This window comes from Gossypium arboreum, chromosome 2, assembly GCF_025698485.1.
Source record: "Gossypium arboreum isolate Shixiya-1 chromosome 2, ASM2569848v2, whole genome shotgun sequence".
NCBI lineage: Eukaryota > Viridiplantae > Streptophyta > Magnoliopsida > Malvales > Malvaceae > Gossypium > Gossypium arboreum.
Genome location: NC_069071.1, coordinates 49,357,144 through 49,377,885, shown reverse-complemented (window position 1 = coordinate 49,377,885; position 20,742 = coordinate 49,357,144). Strand labels below are relative to the sequence as shown.

Sequence of the window (20,742 nt, the reverse complement as noted above, 5' to 3'; positions counted from 1 at the left end):
CAGTTCTTAATTACAAACCATAATCACTAAACCCCCAAAACTTACTTATCCATGCTCAAACCATGTCCCTAAAAGCCTTTGAAACCTTACCTTTTTGCCAAAATCGATAGCTAGCTCCGAATCCGATCGCTCCAATGATTCACGCGTTTGATCCAACGCTTAAGAAGACTCTAATCACCAAGATAAAACATCAGTTACAAACCCTTAAAGCCTTATGCTCAAATCGACAGCCTCCCTAATTTTTAGGGATTTGGGCTTTTCCTAGCATCGCAAAATAAGAACAGATCTGAGATGATAAGTACTTACCCCTTACTCCTACTTGATTTCCTCGCAATCCGGTGCAGATTTAACCTTAGAACAATGGTAAAACCCAAATCCAAGGGTTGATGAAATTTCGGCTATAAGCCCCTAAACCAGTGGTACTTCGGCTTTTGGGTGGTGAAGGAGATGGAGATATGAGGCTATGACCTTGAAGAAGAATTGCCGTCAGGTATCTAGGATTAAGATAAGATAATCGTAGATTTAATAAAACAAAGAACATAGAAGAACACGGCTTTGAAGAAATAGGCACAAGCGGTGATCACGGATTTCGCTTTTATGGATTCGCAAAAGTATTGATGAATAGCGTATGATGAATGGTTTTGAAGAAGAAAATAGAAAAAATAAGAATAGGGGAGGTGGTAGTTTCGGCTAGAGAGGAAGAAGAGAGAAAAGAAAAACCCTAAGGTGTTTCAGCAAAAGAAAACGGCACCACTTAACACCCTAAGTGCCGAAATACTAACCTCAAAACCCTCTGCCGATTTTTCCCTCTTCAATTCCCAAAATTCGCCAACTCTTAGCCTCTCTCCTAATCCTTAAATCTCTCCCCTTATCCCTCCTTAATCCAAGCGTTTGGACTGATCCAAACTTTCCTTTAGCAGAATCCACTTGGACTCCAACACTTACCCCTCCTGCACTTAAAAATAAATGCATCTATTTGCCAACACAGGGAATCGATCCCATGCCTTCCCCACTGCTCCACACGCCACTTTTCTAGGAGCCTAGTGGCGTCACCCTTGCCACTTTACCAAGGCTCTTTTTGTGATGCAATTTACCCACAACTCTACTTAAGGGCCACTTAGCGAACCCTAACTCCTAAGTCTAAAATTCCAAAAATTCAAGCTGGTTTTGGCCAACTCATGGGCCTTCCATAAGCCCATTTACTTACTCAAAATATTAATTTCACATCCAAATACAATAATTTAAAGTCTTTATAAAATATTGAAAACCACGAATAAATCCGAAAAATCAGGATGTTACAACTCTACCCTCCTTAAAGAAATTTCGACCTCGAAATTTTACCTTATCGAAACAGTTGAGGGTCTTGTTGACGATAGCCTCCTCGATCTCCCAAGTAGCTTCTTCTTTGCCATGGTTTCTCCAAAGTACTTTCACTAGTGGAACTACTTTCCTTCTCAACATCTTGACGTCACGATCAAGTATTTGCACGAGTTCCTCTTGAAAGTTAAATCATTGTACCTCGATTTACAGAATCGGTATGATATGAGTTGGGTCGATCGATACCGCCTCGGCATGGATACATGAAAATGTCGTGGATACAATGCGCTTACGGTGGTAACTCTAGTGATAAGCCATCGGTCCAACTCGCTAACAATTCGGTAAGGCCCAATAAGCGATGGGCTCAACTTACCCTTCTTACCAAATCTCAAAATTTTCTTCCAAGGGGAAACCTTCAAGAAAACCATGTCCCCAACAGTGAACTCAATCTCTTTCCGATTCAGATCCGCATATGACTTCTGTCTATCCGATGCCGCCTTTAACCGTTCCCTAATCAGCCTAACCTTGCTTTCAATGTCTGCCACCAATTCCGGTTCAAGCACTCGTCGTTCACCCAACTCTGTCCAACACGTCGGCGTACGACATCTTTGCCCATAAAGCGCTTCATATGGTGCCATTTGAATACTTGCTTGATAGCTGTTATTGTACGCAAACTCCGCCAATGGTAAGTAGTCCTCCCAACTTCCACGAAAATCAATGGTACAACCTCTCAACATATCCTCCGAACTCGAATAACCCTTTCCGGTTGTCCATCATGCGTGGGTGGAAAGCGATGCTAAAATCCAATCATGTACCCAACGCTTCCTGCAACTTCTGCCAAAACCGAGATGTAAACCTAGGGCTCGATCAGAAATTATCGACACTGGCACCCCATGCAGTCGCACTACCTCCGCCACATATAACTTGGCCAACTTTTGCAGTGAGTAGTCAGTACGAATAGGTATGAAATGAGCAGATTTTGTTAACCTATCCACCACTACCCACACCGAATCTTTCTTGGTGGGTGTCAAAGGTAACCCACTCACAAAGTCCATTGTTACTCTTTGCCACTTCCATAGCGAAATTTTCACAGTTGCGGTAATCCGAAGGCAATTGGTGCTCACCCTTAACTTTCTTGCACGTCGACATTTCCCAACAAATTCGGTCACCTCACGTTTTAATCCGACCATGAAGACATCTCTCGCAAGTCTCGATATAACTTATTCCCTCCAGGATGCATGGCACAGTGTCCACCATGTGCCTCTTTCAGAATTAACTGCCTCAATTCAGGGTTCTTTGGAATACAAACCCTTCCACGAAAGCACAGAACTCCTTCAGTGTTCAACCCAAAATCCTCGTTCTCACCACTCTTAACTTGCTGGAACCGAAGAGCTAATGAATCGTCCTTCAACTGTTTTTCCTTAATCTGTTCAGTCCAAGTAGGCCTTACTTGCAGATTTGCCAACAAGCTTCCATCGTCGTACAGACTTAATCGTGCGAACAAGGCTCTCAAATCAGTAACAACCCTTCGACTCAACGCATCCGCCACCATATTAGCCTTTCCTGGGTGGTACTCTATCGAACAGTCGTAGTCTTTAAGCAACTCCACCCATCTTCGTTGCCTAAGATTCAACTCCTTCTCAGTCAACAAATACTTTAAGCTCTTATGATCTGTGTATATAATGCACTTCTCCCCATATAAGTAATGTCTCCAAATTTTTAACGCAAAAATCACCGCTGCTAGCTCCAAATCATGCGTAGGGTAATTCACCTCATGAGCCTTAAGCTGTCGCGATGCATAAGCGACCACCTTGCCCTCTTGCATCAATCGCAACCTAACCCCACATGCAACACATCGTCAGATACAAGAAAGTCCTTCCCAGACACCGGTTGAATCAACACCGGCGCTTGGTCAATACCTTTTCAACCGATCAAAAGCTTTTTGTTTTCTCGGTCCGGACAAATGGTACTCCTTTCCTTATGAGTTTTGTCAAAGGTGCCGCCATTACCGAGAAACCCTCCACAAACCTTCAGAGTAACTTTGTCAACCCTAGGAAACTCCGAATTTCCGATACTGACCTAGGTGGCTTCCATTCCAAAATCGCTTCAATTTTACGAGGATCCACCTTAATCCCCTCGGCAGAGACCACATGCCCTAGGAAAGTTACCTCCTCAACCGAATTCGCACTTGTCAATTTCGCATAGAGCTCCTTTTCCTTAACACTTGCAAGACAATCGGAGATGGTCATCATGCTTCTCTCCTTTTGAGTATACCAGATATCGCGATAAAGACGACTACAAACCGATCCAAGTAAGGTTGGAATACTCGATTCATCGATCCATAAAAGTTGCGAGTGCGTTAAATCATTAAACGGCATGACCACAAACTCATAATGTCCATATCAAGTTCAAATCTTTGTTTTGTGAATATCCCTTCTTTACCCTTAGGCGATGGTATCCGAGCGAAGATCGATTTTGGAGAATACCGAAGCTCCCTAAGCGATCGAACAGATCGTCAATTCTTAGTAGTGGATACTTATTCTTAATCGTCGGTTTGTTCAATCTGGCGATAATCGATCACATGCGCATCATTCCGTCCTTTTTCTTCACAAACAGGACCGGTGCTCCCCAAGGAGACACACTAGGCCTAATGAAGCCTCTATCTAACAACTCTTGAATTTGAGCCTTGACTCCACTAACTCCTTGGTGCCATCCTATAGGGTGCAATAGATACCGAGTCGTTCCGTGCAACAAATCGATTCCAAACTCAACTTCCCGATTCGGAGGTAATCTAGGAAGCTCCTCCGGAAAAACATCCCAGAATTCCCTAACAGTTCTGATGGTCTCCACAGTCAGATCCTCAGTTTCAACTTGGCTTACCAAAGCCAGATATGCCTCGCACCCCTTGCGCATCAGTTTCTCAACCCTCAATGCCGATACTACATTGGATAAGTAATCCCTTCGTTCTCCAATAATCATTACCTCTTCATCATTGACAGTCCTTAACACCATCCTCTTAGCTGCACAATCTAAAGTTGCCTTATGCTTGGTCAACCAATCCATCCCTAATATCAAATCGAATTCTTCAAGCGGTAATTCCATCAAATCCCCACAGAAAACCCTGCCTTGAATCTCCAGAGGCACCTCCTTGAAGAGTTTCTCTACCTTAACCGAATGGCCCAAAGGACTTATCACAGACACCCCATATACAGTCTCCTCGGAGTGCACACCCAGTGCCCCAGAAATGTTAGATGCCACATATGAATGGGTTGATCCCACATCAATCAGAGCAGTATAAGGTACACCATAGATAAAAAATGTACCAGTTATGACATCAGACGCGTCACCCTCCTCGCGGCGACGAGCAGCATACACCAAAGCTGGCTGACGAGCATCCGCGTTACCAATACCCCTACCGGGTGCCCCACGTCCACGGCCATTACCACCGCGACCTTGTCCACGACCTCTTGGCGGTGGCGGTCCATCCTCACAGAGTTGAGCCGGTCGCATGACCCCTTGTTCGCCACCGAGCCGAGTGGCCCTCCTAGGACAATCCTTAATCCTATGCTCCTTAGACCCACAATGAAGACAAGCCCGAACGCTTCCAAAGACTCTCCTTGATGCATTCTGCAAAATCCCCACATGCTTGCGGTCTACCTGTGTTCACCGACACTGCTCGAACCGGTTCCTCCATCCTAGCTCTCTTAACATTTCGATTTGCAGACCGCTGGTCCAGCATCCCTCTTGAACCGATTTCGATCCCTATCACGATTCTTCCATTCGGTTTATTTCACCTCCTCGGCTATCTTAGCCTTCTCTACCAAAGGCAAAAAATCTCGCTCTCTCTGAGCTATGAGCACCCTTAACTCATCTCTGAGACCATCCTCAAAGCGAACGCTGCGCTCGTATTCAAGTGGAAACGATGCCATTAGCATACCGACTCAATCGTAGAAACTCCGCCTCATATTCAAGAATGGTCTTATTTCCACGAGTCGATTCAGAACTCCTTTCTGCGTGCATCCACATAGCTAGCTCCAACATATTCGCCTTAAAGGTCTTTGAACAGCTCCTATGTTACCCTCTCACCGGGTACCTTCTCTCACAAGAATCCACCACCGATATGCTTCATCCCGTAGTAACGAAACCGCCCTTTCAACTTCATTCTCTTGAAAGCGGTCCAGTCATCCATGATCCGCTCGGTGGCTTCCAACTAGTACTCAGCCACATTTGGGGCCACTCCAGATACGCCCCTAAAAATCTCAGCTCCGTTGGCCCGAAGTCGTTCAGAAATGGACCCCCTATTCATAGGCCCGACGTTAGCTCTGACCACCCTTTCCAAAACCCTCAACATGGCCTGAGACAAAGCGTCATCCCCTGCGGCCCGATCATACGGCCCATTTTCATTAACCGGTGGTGGACGTACCTCGCCAGCTAGCATGTGTTCAGATGATGCAGATCCAGCTTGAGTGCTACCTCAGCCTCGACCACGGCCTCTTCCTCGAGTAGCCCTTGTACTCATAACGATTTATCTGATTACGAAGTTTATGACATTAGTTTACTGGTTTCACTGCTTATTACAGAATATCTTATGAACAGATAGAGTTTCAGAGTTATTCTTGCGCAATCAAAATTTAGCTACGGTCCCAGTTTTGTAGCCCTAATACTACGTTATCAATAGCATTATCTCTAAGGCTCGGTACTATCTATAGTATTATTTCCAGTCCAGTTCTATATAAATATTTAAAGCAGAAAAAGAACACTTACAGACTTGGTGCCGGGGATTCAGTGTGCCACTTCTTTATCAGTCCATAAAAAACCCATGTTTTGTTTACCGAAAGTAAAAGATTTCATTTGAAAACACTTTCATTTTAAAACTATTGATTTAACCTCGTTCAATAGAAAAATTTTGAACATCTTTGAAAAACTTAAATTTTTTTTTAAAAGATTTTCGGACCCGATCCACAGCCGAGTTGTTGCAACCAGGCTCTGATACCACTAAATGTAACACCCCAAACCCGGCCTAAACGTTATGACCGGATCTGATGCGCCACATCGAAGCGTTCAAAACATTCCGTATTACTTAGTTGGAAAACTTAGTTGGTGTTGTAAAAGACACTTTTAAAAGTAGGTTAAAGTGAATGGAAGTCATGCACCGGTAGGAAACCGGAAGGAGAGGAGGTGAGTCCGTTGGACTGCTTAAGTACCAAGCTCCCTTCGGATCCAATCCTAGACATGCACACCGCCATTGCCATACTCTAACATCTAGTATGTTTTGGAAAAAAAAATCGTTTGGTTATGTCTCATTTTAAGAAACTGATTAAGGTTGAAAAACGTTTGCTGAAAATATTTATTTTCTTGAAAAAAACATTTACTTTGCGCGTCATCGTGATCTTTTAAAACAAGTAGTTTTTATAAAATGAACCCTAGTGCTAACCAGTTTAATAATCCCCAAAATAAAATTAATTAAAAAGAGCGGCCTTATTACAACTTTGAGCATAATAAAAATAATCCAAATTAAATGCTAAACTTATTTAAAATCGGCAATCAATCTTCATGGCCACTCTGAATCCCGCCCAGCTCCAAGTCCACCAACTAGGGCTCACCTGCAAGGATGGAAGAGGAAGGGGTGAGTTTGGGAAAACTCAATGTATACAGAAAACCCATCCAAAGCCCAAATCAGCTCGAGCCCATTGGGCCTAAGCCCTATTTAGATAACAGTACACAGTGGACCGAAGCCCTTTTCAGAATACAGTAGCAAGGCTTTAGCCCCTTTTTACATATCAGTATGGCCCATAGGCCCAGTTCAGTAACATAGGTAACAATAGTAATAATGCATGCAAGCCCAACTGGGGAGACTACTCAACCCACCAACCGCTACACAGTCCCCGTACCAGCCCTACACTCCATGTGCGGAATATCTCAACCCACCCAGCCCTACACTCCACAGTGGCAGCAACGCTGCTCAAATATCAGAAAGTTGAGGCAAAGCCTCCAGTACGTGGATGAACCACATTCAGTACTTCCTCCATCAATACCCCAATCCCATGCAACAGATATTATTAAAAGCATAACATGCAAAATACAGTATCAATTATTCATGCATTTCAGTCATTTTAAACCCTAAGGGTATTTAGGTAATTATGTTCTTCAGGGGTAATTTTGTAACTTACACAGCTACACAAGCTACTTCAGTAATTTTTAGCAGTTTTATGCAATTTGGTTCCACCATCTAACTAACATGCTACTTTGCCCATATTTTACCCATATTGGTCCGTAAGCCCATTGGGCCCAGTTTTGGCCCATCTGGCCCCTTTTTCCGAAGTACGCTAAAATGTCACACGAACTTGCCTACCGCTTTACGGTGCTAGATCTAACAATTACTCTATGTCTTAAGAGCATTCGCATACTCACAAGCCTATGAAATGCTGGAATTTTGGCATTTCGGCTTTTTGCCGAATTGAACTAAGAAAAGGTGTTCGGTACACACCTGATTCGCGACGACTGCTACTGAGATCACTTTCGATGTCCTACAATTGATTAGAACAATTGTTAATTACAAACCATAATCACTAAACCCCCAAAACTTACTTATCCATGCTCAAACCATGTCCCTAAAAGCCTTTGAAACCTTACCTTTTTGCCAAAATCGATAGCTAGCTCCGAATCCGATTGCTCCAATGATTCACGCTTTTGATCCAACGCTTAAGAAGACTCTAATCATCGAGAGAAAACATCAGTTACAAACCCTTAAAGCCTTATGCTCAAATCGACAGCCTCCCTAATTTTTAGGGATTTCGGCTTTTCCTAACATCGCAAAATAAGAACAGATCTGAGATGATAAGTACTTACCCCTTACTTCTACTTGATTTCCTCGCAATCCGGTGCAGATTTAACCTTAGAACAATGGTAAAACCCGAATCCAAGGGTTGATGAAATTTCGGCTATAAGCCCCTAAACCAGTGGTACTTCAGCTTTTGGGTGGTGAAGGAGATGGAGATATGAGGCTATGACCTTGAAGAAGAATTGCCGTCAGGTATCTAGGATTAAGATAAGATAATCGTAGATTTAATAAAAACAAAGAACATAGAAGAACCTGGCTTTGAAGAAATCGGCACAAGCAGTGATCACAGGATTTCGGCTTTTATGGATTCGGCAAAAGTATCAATGAATAGCAGGTATGATGAATGGTTTTGAAGAAGAAAAATAGAAAAAATAAGAATAGGGGAGGTGGTAGTTTCGGCTAGAGAGGAAGAAGAGAGAAAAGAAAAACCCTAAGGTGTTTCAGTAAAAGAAAACGGCACCACTTAACACCCTAAGTGCCGAAATACTAACCTCAAAACCCTCTGCTGATTTTTCCCTCTTCAATTCCCAAAATTCGGCCAACTCTTAACCTCTCTCCTAATCCCTTAAATCTCTCCCCTTATCCGTCCTTAATCCAAGCGTTTGGACTGATCCAAACTTTCCTTTAGCATAATCCACTTGGACTCCAACACTTACCCCTCCTGCACTTAAAAATAAATGCATCTATTTGCCAACACAGGGAATCGATCCCATGCCTTCCCCACTGCTCCACACGCCACTTTTCTAGGAGCCTAGTGGCGTCACCCTTGCCACTTTACCAAGGCTCTTTTTGTGATGCAATTTACCCACAACTCTACTTAAGGGCCACTTAGCCAGAACCCCTAACTCCTAAGTCTAAAATTCCAAAAATTCAACTGGGTTTTGGCCAACTCATGGGCCTTCCATAAGCCCATTTACTTACTCAAAATATTAATTTCACATCCAAATACAATAATTTAAAGTCTTTATCAAATATTAAAAACCACGAATAATACCGAAAAATCAGGATGTTACACGGATACTCCACAGATCGTGTGAGTAGCATCGTGTAGCTTACATTCTGATCCACATCTCGTGTGAGTAATGATGTAAAGGAAAGGTTACAGTTATATGTTTAAACACACTTCGTGTGAGCTTTCCAGAGTATCTGATGATATTCTAGATGGTTCAATGGGCATGAAAAGGAAAAGAAATGGTAAGTGTTCAAATGTAATATATCATGTACTTATGAAAAGGAAATGGTGATTTAAATGGTATGATCAAAGATGTAAGTTACTTGTTATGGATGAGCTCATTTGAACCTTGTATAAATGCACTAACTTGTGTATTTGTTGATGTTGTATAGACATTGTGCCAAGTTGTAGTATTAATTGATACTTTAATTTTGTTATTTACATTGTGAAAATGAATGGTAAGTTATGTTTTATGTTCTATGAACTTACTAAGCATTATGTGCTTATATAGTTTCTCTCTCATGTTTTATAGATTATCGGAAGCTCAATTTGTTTGGAAGCTCGTCGGAGATCGATCACACTATTCATCATAAATTCGGTAGTTTTTTATGTTTTGGCCAAGGTTATAATGGCATGTATAGGTGGTCATATAATGATGTTTAGTTAAATGTTTAGATGATGATTTGGTATGTATAAGTTGTTTGGTTTGGTACATTTGAAGACTTGCTAGTTTGTGTTAATGTAGCTGTGATGTTGCATGTTTGAATGGCTCAAATCGTATGTGGTAAGTTGGTTTGATTATGGTATTGATATGGCATGTTTTGGGAATGTATTCAGCTAGATGTTATTGATTGAAATGTTGAAATGTATATATGTTTAGGTAAGTTTTGAATGAATGTATTTGAGGTGCTTTGAATGGCATATTGGTTGGTTGATTTAAGACTCTTGAATTGGTCATTACATGCATGTTTTGGTAAGATTTTTATGTCTTGATTATGTACACATAATGTATGCATGATTAGGTATTGGAAATGGCTTGATTTTGGGAAAATTTATGTCCACATGGCCTGAGACATGGGCATGTGACTCAGTCGTGTGTGACACACGGTCTGGTGACACAACCCTATAGGTTTTATTGCATGCAAGTCACTTACTTACACGGCCTGACACATGGGCATGTGACACAACCATGTGACCCTACTCAAAGAGTTACATGGTTGAGGACACGGGCAGGGACACAACCGTGTGTCCCTAGTTCAAAGGTTACACTACCTGAGACACGGGCGCGTGTCTCAGTCGTGTGAGGCACACGACCTGGCCACATAGCCGTGTGGCCCTTGTAGTCAAATTTTTCTTAGACTTTCCAAATGTTTCCAATTTAGTCTCAAATTGTTTCTAATGTGTTACAAAGGCCCCGAGGGCTTGATTTAGAGATGATATGTATGCGAATGAATGTGTTATAATATGTTTTTGATGATATATGAAATGTATGTTTTAATGTTTTGTTTTTACGGTAATACTCTATAACCCTAATTCAGTGACGGACATGGGTCAGGGGTGTTACACTGACTAGACGACGGCTAATGGACATAATAATTGAAAAGTGCATGTTTAATTTAGATCCTGACCTGACTATATTAAAGGTTCATACTTTGACGAGCTCTATTATCTTTCATAGTTTTTAGATTTATGTGATTAAATTGTTTCAAACTTGATCTGTCACTGTTGCTTCCAATGAATTCTAAGTAACCCTTAGTTTAATATGGTTAGTGAAATGCATATTTCACTAAGTAAAAGATTTCGAAAAGACTTAATTTGTTTTCCAAACTCATGAAAGATCTAGTTGCCATGGAATGTTTTCCAAACACTGTTAAGCATTTGAAAAATAAACCAAGTTGAATAGTGTAATTATCCTAGCATAGTCATGTTATTGATTGTTGAGTTTTGTGTTTTTGCTGCTAAACGCAGCTCATACATTTCATTTCATACTTTGCATTTAAATTAAATTGCATTAGGGATCATCTTGCATTTAAATAATTTAATTTAGCTTAAAATTCATCACTCAAAATATTGTATTTTTATCACCAAATTGTTAACTTTAATTTTACAATTACTTGATTAACCCTGTGGAGACGATAACTCTTTTACTTACTTTATTTCTTGATAACGACTTTGTACACTTGGACAAACCTGAGCATTACAAGTTTTGGTGCCGTTGTCGGGGATTGTTGTATTAATCATTTTTCGAAAAATTATTCTTTACATTTTGGTTTTTTTATCTGACTTCTAACTTTCCTAATTTATTCTTAGTTCTTTATTTTTTTGTAATTTATTTTTTAGGTGTTTATGAGCACAGATCGAATTATCGATTTATTACCCATAAACCCTAAAATTGAGTGAACGTTTAGACAGAGAAGACGTGAACGATCAGCTCAAAGACAAGTTGAGATGGACCTTGGAAATCAAAATGATGGACAAGAAAATGGAGCCCATCATGTGCACAATCCCATCCTTATTGTGGATGACATGGATCATGCCATAAGACAGTATGCTGTGCCACTCTTTAACAAGTTAAATCCAAGAATTAGGAGACCAAAAATTGAGGCACCCCAAATTGAATTGAAACCAATGATGTTTTAAATGCTCCAAACAGTAGGCCAGTTTAGTGGAATACCTACGGAAGATCCACACCTTCACCTTCGATTATTCATGGAGGTGAGCAATTCTTTTAAGATAGCTAGTGTGACTGAAGATGCATTGAGGTTGAAGTTGTTTCCATACTCGTTACGAGATCGAGCACGAGCATAGATTAATTCATTGCTCCCAAGTTCAATATCAACTTGGCAAGAATTAGCAGAATGATTTTTGGTTAAGTATTTTCCAGCAAGCAAAAATGCAAAGTTGCAAAAATGATATAACCACTTTTTCACAATTGGATGATGAATCCTTGAATGAGGCATGGGAAAGATTCAAGGAATTACTTTGTAAGTGTCCTTATCATGGGATTCCACATTGCATCCAGTTCGAGACATTTTATAATGGTCTCAATGCACACACAAGATTTATGGTAGATGCTTCTATGAATGGTGCTCTGTTGTCTAAGTCTTATAATGAGGATTACTAGATCATTGAGAGGATCGCTAGTAACAACTATAAATGGCCAACAAATCAAGCAACTTCAAAAAGACTAGTAGCTAGAGTGCACGAAGTGGACACACTTACATCACTCTCAGCTCATGTATATTCTATTTCTTCAATGTTGAAACAGTTTACCGCTAATGGTTTAAATAATTTTACAGCCCAACCATTGAGTCAATTTGAGGTTATTTCCTGCGTATATTATGGGGATGGTCATTCTTTCGAGAATTGTCCATCAAATCCTGAATCAGTATATTATGTAAGGAACCAACACCAAAATAGAATTGGACAAGGACCACAGTCCAACTTCTAAAATCATTCATGGCGTAAACATCTGAACTTTTCTTAGAGTAACCGAGGAAATGGACAAACAACAACTACATGCAGCATAAACCCAACCAACCCCAAGGGTTCAACCAACAAGCTCCAAAACCACCTCAAGTCGAGTCATCTAATAGTTTGGAGAACTTGTTGAAGGCAAACATGGTAAAGAATGATGCCTTATTCCAAAGCCAAGCAGTGACACTAAAGAATTTGGAGAGCCAAATGGGTTAGTTAGCTACGGATCTTCATAACTGATTGCAAGGAACCTTGCCGAGCGATACAGAAAATCCAAGGAATTTGGGTAAGGAACACTGCAAGGTGGTAGCTTTGCGAAGTGTTAAGACTTTGGAGCCCAAGACAGTTGTGATTGACGGTGAACTTATTGAGAAGAAGGAAAGTGATTGACAGTTGAAATTCCTACACCAGCAGAGCTAGAACTTACGAAGTCCGATGAGGTAAAATCTAACCCAATAAATTCTGAAAAGCTAACATCTTCTTTGGATATAGATTTATCTTTTTAGAAAATTTGTTCGATTCAACCCAAAGTTCCAACACCTCCGTATCCTCAAAGGTTCCAAACAAATAAGCATAAAGAAAAGGTGCAATTAAAGAAGTTTTTGGATGTTCTATAGCAACTGCACATCAACATCCCATTGGTAGAGGCTTTAGAGCAAATGCTTAATTACATGAAGTTCATGAAGGACATTTTGTCGAAGAAGAAAATACTTAGTGAGTATGAGGATGTCACTTTAAGAAAGGAGTGTAGCACGTTTTTACAGAACAAGCTACATCAAAAACTGAAGAACCTTGGAAGTTTTACCATACCCTGTAATATCGAAGAATCTTACTATAGTAAAGATTTGTGCTACTAAGCAGTGAGCATTATCAATTTGATGTCCAAGTCTATTTTCAAACTGCTGGAAATTGGCGAAGTAAGACCCACTACTGTAACACTTCAACTGGCGGATTGATCTTTAGCATTCCCAGAAGGAAAGATCAATGATGTTTTGGTAAGAGTTGATAAATTCATTTTTTCTGCTGATTTCATTGTCTTAGATTTTAAAGCAGATATGGAAGTTCCAATCATCTTAAGGAGACCTTTCCTAGCTACGGGAAGAAAGTTAATAGACATTCAAAAAATGAGAACTAACGATGAGAGTTTAGGACGATCAGGTAACATTTAATGTTTTTAAAGCAATCAAATTTCCTAATTTGGCAGAAGAATGTTTAGTGATGGAGGAGCTAAAAACCTTAGTTTCTATGGAATGGGAGACTGATTTTGCGAATGAATGATTTCGCGAAGGACCCATTGGAGAACAACTTAGGGTCTGTACCATTGGAAGATGAAGAAGGTAATGAAAATAAGGCTTTGATGGAAGCCAATCCAAAGAGCTATGTTCAACCAGCACAATTTGAACCGCTAGAATTGGAAGTTAGAGAGTTTGCACAACCGAAGTTGTTAATTGAAGAACCACCAAAACTCGAACTTAAGGTACTTCCTTACAATTTAAAATACCTTTATTTAGGTAGCAGTTCTACTTTTCCTGTGATTGTTTCAACAAAATTAACAAAACACCAAGATGAGCAACTAATTGTTCTTTTAAAGAAATTTAAAAGGGCAACCGATTAGACCATAGCTAATATTTCAGGTATAAACCCTTCTTTCAATATGCATAAAATTATTTTAGAGGAAGACGAAAGAGCTAGAATTGATTGGCGAAGGAGACTCAACCCAACCATGAAAGAGGTTGTTTGAAAGGAAGTGATCAAATGGTTAGATGCAAGAATTATCTACCCTATCTAAGATAGTTCATGGGTAAGTCTGGTACAATATGTACCCAAGAAAGGCAGAATTACGATTGTTGAGAATGAATGTAATGAGTTAATCCTGAAAAGAACTATCACGGATTGGATAATCTGTATTGATTATAGAAAATTGAACAAAGCAGCTTAGAAGGACCATTTTCCATTGCCTTTTATGGATCAAATGTTAGATAGATTGGCAGGTAACAAATATTACTGTGTCTTAGATGGATTTTTGAGATACAATCAAATAGTTGTAGCCTTGAAAAACCAACATAAAACCACTTTTAACTATTTGTACGGGACATTTGCTTTCGATTTATGTAACCCATCTACTACATTTCAGTGATGCAAGATGGCAATATTTACTTATATGGTTGATTTTGAGGATTTCATTGATGAATTTTCTATTTTTGGTAATACTTATGATATTTGTTTGAGTAATTTGGCTAAGGTACTTAAGAGATGTGAGGAGACAAATCTTGTGACAGCCCAAAATTGACCCTAGTCGGAATGTGGTTTCGGGACCACAAAACCGAGGCATAAAAATAATTTAATGCTCATTTTGATGCTTATGATATGTGTTAATTCGTGTGTGACATTTTTGATGTTTGACTTAGAGTTATAAATGTGAATTTCACTAGAAAAGACCTAGTAGAAAACTTTGAAAGTATGGTGGGGAAATGTGTGATGACTAATTAAAGCATGCATGCAAAACAATGGCCTTGCATGTCAAATATCCCTCTTTTATAGGAGGTGGCGGCCATGACAAGGAGTATGGGCTAAACATGTCATGAAACATGTTTTGTTGGTGCATTAGGGAGAAACAATAAACAAATTAGTATGGGTAATAAAGAAAGAAAAAAAAATGTGTGAGTGAACCCCCATTGCAGTGCATTGAGGAAGAGAAAAGAAAAAAAATTGTTCATCCATTTTCATTCTCTCTTGACCGAAAATACTAGAGGGGAAGGGAGGAATTTTGCTTCATGTTTGGTTTGGAAGAGGATTAGGAAGAGGTTTGGCTATACTTGCATCAAGATTAAGGTATGTTTGAGGTTGTGCCATGAGATTCATGCATGTTTTTAATGGATAGGCTTGATGCTCTTGTTAGCCCATGGTTCAAACCTTTATTATATCATGGGGATGGTATTTGGCCAAGGTGGATTTTGTGTTAATGCCATTGCATGTTAAATATGAAGCTTGCTAATGATATATGTGATGGTGGATTGATGGCTCTTGGACTTTCTTTTTAGTATTTTTGAGTAAGACATTGAGTTCTTTGTTTAATCATGACCAAAATAATGGTAGTTGCTTACATCTTAATATCTATGAGTTCCTTTCTTGGTTCTACCATAGACCCACAAGTATATGTTTATTTGGTGTTGTTGGAGATTATGATAGAAGCTAATGAGTGAGAGTTTGATAGATACTATGAGGTTAAACTTCATGAGGTTGTAAGCTTGTAATTTGGATGATGACATTTATGCTTTGTGAAGGTAAATGGTGTGGAAGGAGCATTCGCCATGGTAGTAAGATGAAATGCAAAATGTTAGTATTTGCTTTCTAGTGTATAAATGCGTATTAGCTTTAGTTTTGAATATGAAATGAAACGAGATATAATCAATACGAGTAACCATACTTGTAGGAAGTATTGAGCATAATTGGCCTCAACATATACATGCATACTCGGCCACATGAGAAGATTAGTGTTGCATGCTTTGGTTAGAGGCAAGCATATTGATGCCTTTATCTTGGTTAGGAAAATCGACTAAAAGGGATGTGAGTTAATATGTTGAGTTGATGCATGATTTCACATGTATGTGACTTTAATGTCTAATGTATAAATATGGGCTAAGTGCCTTGTATTCCTCTTTTCGATGCTCAAATGATTAAGTCAATTTGTTTGTTTAATTAAGCTCAAGAGCCTAGAGGATCAAGTTGGATAAGGGAAGGGAAGAAGTGATCGAATAGCCGCCGAAATCGTTCGACCACATCCGAGGTAAGTTTTAAGCGATTAATCGTTGAGTAAATTCAATCATAATAGGACATAATGAGTTGATTTGATAAGATATGATGTGGCCATGATATATCTTAAGCCCAAATAGTAAGTTCATAAGTGTTTGGACTTAGAAAGTTAAGAGCAAATTGTAATAAATTGCTTGGACAGCAGCAGTAATGTGATTTTAGAAAATCACTATAAATTGTTGGTGTGGAATTATAGGCTGAATAAAACATGTAATCAAAGCTTAGTTGGTCTAGTTTCTTATAAAAGAGACCGTGGAAGCAAAGGAATTTCCTATAAAGAGATATTTAAAGTTGTGCGGGACAGTGTCGGAATGACTCAAAATCCCTGTTCTGTTTTTGGAAAATCATCATAATTTGCACAAAAATGGTTATGAGATAAGATTTATATGCTTAGACTCCTTAATGAGTCTAGTTTCAAATGGAATCAAATAAAACACATTATGAATTCTGTACAATGAAAAATTTGATTCGTAGTGAAGAGTGGTCAGATTGGTCAAACAGTGAAACAGGGGAAACTTTAAGAAAAATCTGGTATTGATTGGCCAGACCTAAAATTCTGAAAATTTATGGATGAAAGATACATGAGTCTACATTCGGGGAAAATTAACGGCAATATATTTTGAGTTTTGTAGCTCCAGTTATAAACAATTTAGTGACTGTTGCTCAGGAAAAGAAAACTGCTTGTAGTGAATAGGTGATTTTGTTGTAAACTTTGATGAAATTATTTGAGTTGCTTATGAGCTATTGCTGAAATTGATGTACAAGAAAAATATGAAATATGTATGAGATGTCTATATGTGATACGGCCTAATGGCCAGTGTGATGAATGTGAAAGTGTATATATATATGTGATAAGGCCTAATGGCCAATGTGATGAATGTGAAAGTGTATATATATGTGATAAGGCCTAATGGCCAATGTGATGAATGTGAAAGTGTATATACATGTGATAAGGCCTAATGGCCAATGTGATGAATGTGAAAGAGTATATATGTGATAAGGCCTAATGGCCGATGTGATGAATGTGAAGGTGTATATATATGTGATAAGGCCTAATGGCCGATGTGATGAATGTGAAACATATGTGTGATATGTATATGTGGTAAACCCGAATGGCTAATGTGAAACATATGTGTGATATGTATATGTGGTAAAGCCTATATATGTGATAAGGCCTAATGGCCGATGTGATGAATGTGAAACATATGTGTGATATGTATATGTGGTAAAGCCGAATGGCTAATGTGAAATATATGTGTGATATGTATATGTGGTAAAGCCGAATGGCTAATGTGAAATATATGTGTGATATGTATGTGTGGTAAAGCCGAATGGCTAATGTGAATGTTGTAACATGTGACTAAATGTACATGAAACTTGGAAATATGTTCCGGTTGAGACCCGATGACTACGTGTGGAGATTATGTCCGGGTAAGACCCGATGACTACGTGTGGAGATTATGTCCGAGTAAGACTTCGTAATAAGAATTGCTTATAAATATACGCAATGCGAAAGGTTAAACAGGTATGTACTCCAAGTTTATGTATGATGCACACGAGAGCAATCTATGGGACTATTCCTATGATTATGTGACATCGGTTTAGTATGAGAGGTTATGTGAAATCATACGATATATCTATGTCACATGAGCTCACTTTATGTGAGAGTTTATCGCCTATTGTATATGATGAGATGTGCATATTCAAAAAGGGGATAGTATGGCGAAGGAAGAGTGAAATAAAATATGAACAACTATGTTATGATTTGGTTGTTAGCTGTTGACACTGCTTAAAACTTACTAAGCATTGTAATGCTTACTCATTTACTTTGTTTCCTCTGTTTTATAGATCTCATTGGAAGCTACAGGCTCGGGGATCGTCAGCAACTAGTCACACTATCACTACCCACCGTTTGGTACTACTACGTTTTGGAATATCTTATGGCATGTATGGAATAGACTAGTAGTGAGAGGATATTTTGGTCAATGTATAGGACTACCCCTTTTGTTGTGGGTCATGGACCCTTTGGATTTGTATAATTTTAGATAGCCATGCGAAAATGGCTTATAAATGTTTTGAGCATAATGTTATAATCATTCGATATGTATATGCTCATTAAGAGGCATGGAAATGTTTGGCAACGATCAGCCATTAGAATGGTTCATCTTGATTATATTTTGGACTATATATGCAAGAGGGTTAGTTGAGTCATAGAAACTATGTGTTAGATAAAGTCTACCCTAAAAATAGATGCTGGCAGCAGCAGTGATGTGGATGTGAAAAATCACTAAAAATAGTAGAGATAGAATTAAATAGTGAATAAATTATGTAAATGAGCCTTGATGAATCTACTTTCATATGGAAGAAACGAAGCGGTCATATGAGTTGTATGTTAAGAGATATTTAGGTTTTTGTGAAACAGGGCCAGAACGGTTTCTGGAATCCCTGTTCCGACTTTGGAAATTAATTGTAAATTAACCAGAGATAATTAGGAGTCATTCCATATATGTATAGATTCCTCTTTGAGTCTAGTTTCTATAGAAACAAACGGCATCAGTATTTAAGCCCTGTACATGGAGATATCCCATTCATAATGCATGAAGGTCAGTGTAGTCGAACCCTGGAATAGGGGAGACTTTAACTAATAAACTGTACTAATTGGTCCGACCAAAAATTCTAAAAAAAAAATATGTAGATGGACACATGAGTCTAGTTTCAGGGAAAAATTACGAATCTGATTGTCGAGTTGTGGAACTCAAGTTATGATTTTTAAGGTGACAGTGACGCAGTTAGCGATCGTCTGGAAAAATTTTTAATTGATCGCGAGAGTAAATGAATTAGTCGGTTAGCACCTCGTGTTCGACTCGTAACGGTCTCGGTGCACGGGTGTTACAATTTTATTGGTATCGAGCTACGGTTTAGTCGATTCTAGGACTAACGTAGCACGCGTGAGTCTATTTATACATGCCATAAAGTGATAAAATGATAGTGTGATGATTTTGACTAGTAAAAGGTGGTTCTTTGTATTGTAATGAATCTTGATCCCGATCGAAATGTAGCAAGCTTCGACTATGAGAATTTGCGATATAACTTCACTTAGATATGCCTAAACTATTAAGTTGATCAGTGCGTATCATGTACTCGTATTTGAATTTCGATTCAGATTGAATTAAGGGTATATGTGATTTTTGTATGTGGCTATGGAGCTGGAAGTTGAATGGTCGATAAGCATGTTGTGTTTGTGTTCAAGTAATGTAAATGATACACTAATGTGTATTGCTATATGTGTATATGTACATGAGAATTGAGAATGAAATATGGATGTGACGTGATTGTTGATATATGTGTACATGAGCATTTGAATGATACCCGGCTAAGTCCCAAGGCATTTATGCTAGTGAATATATCCTGCTAAGACCAAGGCATTTGTGTGAGTTTTATACCCGAGTTAAGACCAAGGCAATTGTGCTTGTGGTTATATCCGCTAAATTCAAGAGCATTCGTGCTAGTGATGCATCCGGACTAAGTTCAAGAGCATTCGTGCTAGTGATGTATCCGGACTAAGTTCCGAAGAGCATTCGTGCTAGTGATGTATCCGGACTAAGTTCAAGAGCATTCGTGCTAGTGATGTATCCGGCTAGGTCCCAAGAGCAATCATGCTGGTGACGTGTATTCGGACTTCGTGCCTAGTAGGCTTCGTCTTGGTAAATTGAGCAAAGTTTAAGTGTTCATTACTATACTAATTCAAATTTATATGAGACAATATGTTTAAAAGTGTACATACGTGATGTTTATAGACTTGGGTAAGTCATTTCAATGTGTAATAACGAATGAATAAGAGCACTATGTGTGTGAATGATTAGAGGCACTGTGTGTGTAAATCCTTTAACCGAGCACTATGAGTGCGAGATCGGTCGATGGGCACTAAGTGTGTGAAGTGGAATTCATGTAAGACCTCGTCTGGGATGAAGGCATTGATTTGAGATAATGTGTAAGACCATGCAGGACATGGCATCGGCTCGATATATGAGAATATGTAAGACCATATCTAGGATATGGCATTGTAAGAGCTATATGTGCTTGAATTAGTTGAGCCCTTACAAGTAAGTAGTCGCCAGTTGATAAACGAGCTCACCGCCCTTAGCTAAGTTGATCTTTTGTGTATGAACATAAGGGTTGGTAATGTGAAGTAAGTTTTTGAGTAAATAGAGCTTAAATTATGATTTGATTATATCATGTTTTAAGCAAATCGAAATCATGCTCTTGGTGTGTGGCTATTGAGCCGAAATTGTAAATATGATAAGTGTCTTGTGTTTGAGCTTTGGTGATGAGAATGTAATAA

General features: G+C 39.1%; 1 non-coding gene across 1 annotated transcript; it reads right to left on the bottom strand.

The window, feature by feature from the left end:
• Positions 1–12,009: 12,009 nt before the first annotated feature.
• On the bottom strand, positions 12,010–12,116 carry LOC128289940 (small nucleolar RNA R71). Its single transcript, XR_008279580.1, has one exon. It is a non-coding gene; the product is annotated as a small nucleolar RNA R71 (small nucleolar RNA).
• Positions 12,117–20,742: the final 8,626 nt, after the last annotated feature.